The sequence below is a fragment of the Montipora capricornis genome, chromosome 3 (genome assembly GCF_036669925.1).
Source record: "Montipora capricornis isolate CH-2021 chromosome 3, ASM3666992v2, whole genome shotgun sequence".
Taxonomy (NCBI): Eukaryota; Metazoa; Cnidaria; class Anthozoa; order Scleractinia; family Acroporidae; genus Montipora; species Montipora capricornis.
This window is the reverse complement of record NC_090885.1, coordinates 39618956-39623148: the sequence shown is the minus strand read 5'-3', so window position 1 is coordinate 39623148 and position 4193 is coordinate 39618956. Positions and strand designations below refer to the sequence as shown.

The window sequence follows — 4193 nt, the reverse complement described above, 5'->3', positions numbered from 1 at the left end:
GGAAAAGTGATTAAAGTCCTCGAGCGTCATGTTGTATTTTGAAACCATGGAGTAGAACATAGACCGTAGCATTTTAGTTTTAACCTCAATATCCTTTTCCTCCGTGTGCTCGACCAAAACGAAAAGAAAGGCACTCAGAGACCAAAGTAGTAAAAAGCCGAAAGTGCGATAAAGTACTTTTTTATACAGCGGATCCATCTGTGCTGCTATACAAAGCTGTGTAAACATATAATGTTGACGTTTTTCTAATACGTCTTTTATATGGTCAAACGCTACTTTTGTGGCGAATTGAGCGATTATTACTAAGTGTTTCACGCACGTGCATGTGCACGTGCTTTCCAAGTGAACATGCAGAGGCCATGGTTTTAACCGAGACAAAAGAACATTTTTACATAGAAGTATGAAAAACAATTACGAACAATGCTTCCCTTTTTTACATAGTTACAAAGATGGCCCCTGTGATTTGACGTGAAAGTGTTTGAAGCAATAGATCACTAAGCTTCCCCTAGACAACAAGCACGCTTGTTATATAGCTGGAGTTTTTCCCACTACAGCGCGCCCATTCATTGGCTAGTTCATGGTCACATGGCATTTAACAATGAAACTGTTTACCGCCAAATGCCATGAGCGGGCAACATTGCGAAAACTATTACGTCAAACGGGGAACAGTTCACTGTTACCCGCCAAATGTTGACCGCTGTTGCGCGTGATCAGAGCGTGCAGTTGAAGGTGGCCTGATGTTGTCGCTGGAATCTGGGCGCTTCTTTCAAAATGTTTGACCCATTTGTCTTGCTATATAACAAATCACTTAATGACTGGTCCCTCGGGAAACAGTTCATTTTGTTTCCCTCGAATCTCAATGTTTCCCTCGGCTGCGCCTCGGGGAAACATTGAGATCCTCGGGAAACAAAATGAACTGTTTCCCTCGGGACCAGTCATTAAGTGTTTAATATTAAGCAAATTTACTTGCAAATCTGCTTATATAACATTTGTTGCACCTGTTATCAACATTTGAACAACTCTTTTATCTCCCAGTTTCCTGGACTTAAGTTTGTTTCTTTTAAGATGACCTTGCTAGAGAGAATAGGTCAAACTGCAACACCGAGAACATCGTGTACCACTCTTTGCGAAGACCGTTTGGGTTCTTCAAGGTCCCTCATTTTTCTTAATAAACACTGAGGGATATAAGATGGGGCCAACTGCTTATGGTTCTTATCCAAGAAAACTTGAAATTTGCAGATGAAATTACGAAGAGAGAAGTTTCTCCTAACAGATATTTTAAGATTTTTAAATTTTTTAACCCGAGACCTTTCGCATGGTTTTCTAAAGCTCAACCAAATTACAACATATGTCGTACGTCAAAGAGGGAACCAAAGCTCATCTCCCTGCGGAGCCCAGACGGGCCCCAGCTGTGATACTAAGCATGTGAAACGTTTTCTGTGCTTCGTTCTTTCGTGTTGGGGTTAGAGTGTCGTTCCAGGGTCCAGTAATTCAAAGCCCGCTGATTACTGGATACTTAATTGGCAGTTTATTTCTGATTAAAAAAAACGATTTTTAGCCTAAAATTTTGATTTAGACATTTGCTTTCCTTCAGCATAAAACTGCAAGGTTAAGACTTTTTGGGAGGGCTTAGTATTTAATCAAGGATTAGTGTCAGAAACGGCTTTTGAGCAACCGGGCCGACTCGGCTGTGGAATTCATAAAATTGACGATGAGCCCCAAAAAGGTTGTCAGAGAAGGTCAAAATCAGCAGGTCGTGATAACCAAGATGTCCTTAATCCCGTTTCACTCATAATCGCTTGAATTTACATCAGATTAAGTTTTGTATATACTTAAAGGTGGCGGGAATACAAAGTCAGTAAAGCCAACTTCAATGCACTCATACTCTGGTGGAAGTCTATAATTTGTCAATGCACAATTTGTATCTAGTCAGAAATTCTTCGCTTTTTTCATTGTGGCGGACCAGTAAACATCCTTTTTACAAATGGATCCATTTTAGAGTGATGTTCAACTAAAAAAATTGATGATTTTCACTGTGGATTTTTTTTTCCTGCTTAAAGGTGTTCGGCCGTTTAGATGAAATCTTTGAGTGCTTTTCATTTGGAAGGTTAGACCGGTGACAATTTCCACCAAATGGAACAATAGAAATTTTACACAATTAAAATGCAGCCTACCATTGGCCAGAAAATTGGTAAAAGTTTTCGCTTAATGATTCCGGCGGTACTGCATTTCATCAACAGAGCACGGCTCTTCTATCACGAAACAAATGGTTCAACGCTAAGGCGGTCATTTTGAGAAAACGAGAAAAGAAGAGTATCTCTAAAGTTATTCCTTTTTTTCGGAAAAACTTCCAGTGGGAAGAACTGTTCCATTTGCTGTCATAACGGAACGACTGGTTTTTCCATTCAAAAGGAAAGCGCTCTTTGTTTTCTTTTCCCGTTCTAAAAGTGTTTTAATTCACGCAGAGCATTGAATGAAACCAGGAGTGGTTTTTTTTTCTGGTTTTTTTTTCTTGTTTTTAAGAAGGTTTGCTATTTCCAACTTCAAAATAAGCGACAACTAATATTACATTCCGTGAATTTGAGAAGGAAAGGGATATAAAGATCACTTGGCCCTACCGAAACCATAGTTTTCCTGCCATTCAGACGTTTTCTTTTTTTTTTAAAAAGCGAATTGCCTCTAAAATACTATATCCGCACCTGCTTGTCAGTAGTTCACCGGATGATAATGACAATCCAACAACCAGCGATCGAAAACGTTTTTATTTATTTCCCGTCAGTTTGCTGTCATTCCGAACTATCTGTCAAACCTCTCGCAGGTGCAGGGGGTAAATCTTTCCAGGAAAAGGAAGATAAATTTGTGACTAAAGCTTTTAGTCTATTTGACTGAAGAAAACAATTCCGGTTGAAAACGTTTTCAGATTAAGTTAAGGACGTTCGCGCGAAATTTTTTCAACATTGACTTTCTTCTGAAACTTTTACCACTGTAAGATGATGAGTTAGTTATGTCAGAAATGTAAAGAAAATGGGGGGTCACCGACTTCGTTTTGGAGAGAAAATGTCCGGAAAAACACCCAAAATGTGACAAAATCGGGCTTCGTTATAGAATAAGGCCAGTGTCTGTAAACCCAAATATATTGCAATTAAATCTTTGAAGTGAAATCTTCTCTGCTAAATATTGTTTAAGTGGACTAATTAAGTGAATTTAGTCAACTGGTGAGGTTCCCTTAAAGATCAAGTTTGCATTTAGCGACCACAGTTTCACGCGCCTTGCAGCCGCAAGATGGCAGGATTTGATGTCCCGTGAGCAGAAATCTTGAAATTTTTTTAACTTCCCACATTGATTTTTTGTTCATTTTTGGACAACATGGAGATAATTGTAAATAAAATCCGTTTCTGGAAAGAAAAATAGGGGTCACCGAACGTCCAAGACCGTTAAATCCAGGGAAAGCTATAGCAATGGACTTTTACCCTATCAGTTCTCATTTTATTACTTAGCGCGCGCGCTCGTGTATGACGTGGCGTGTGCATTTGCGTGCGCAGTAAGGATGCGCAGAAACAATTGGCGCGAACGTCCTTAAGCTCTGTTTCAAGTTTAATAGCTTTATCTAACTGTATTTCGCACGTCACAAAAGACAAACGACATAGTCACACTTGCCTTTCTTGCTTTGTGTTTTTGCCCTGACTATTAACACGATGTATTTTAGAGAGAAAAAATACCAGTTTACTCATACAGGGTGCACCGTCCTTTTACATAATTTAAAATGACTGTTTTGTTTGGTCAAGTGATTTAGTACTTAATTGGAAATTTTTTCTTGAAAAAAGTCACAAGAAGCCTTTTTGTAACAGTCCGCCTTCACCAGTTGCCTTTAGCTAGTTGCGTGTCCGTAATCTCCGTCCTCGATATAGAAAATACAACGTCTACCGCTCTTTCACAGCTTGTGTTACAAAGGCCTCGCTACCTTAGAATTAGAACGTGTTTCATTTGAAACTACCGATCCGTATAATTACTTGGTGCTTGTACAGGGTACTGATAGATTACAAAGTCAAGTACTTTTTTTGGCAAAAAGACATTTTTCTCGAAGTAGGCCGCAAAAGACCAAAGATGTTGCGGGAGATTGGTGAAAGGGGCTCGTTTCCCGGTCTCTGTTCCTTTTGTCCTCAAAACATCAGCGTGTATATCCTGCTCGGCCT

The 4193-nt window shown here is 39.4% G+C and overlaps 1 pseudogene; it reads right to left on the bottom strand.

Annotated features, from left to right (window-relative positions):
• Nucleotides 1-3582: 3582 nt before the first annotated feature.
• LOC138043126 (uncharacterized) overlaps nt 3583-4193 on the bottom strand; it is a 2597-nt pseudogene continuing 1986 nt past the window's right edge.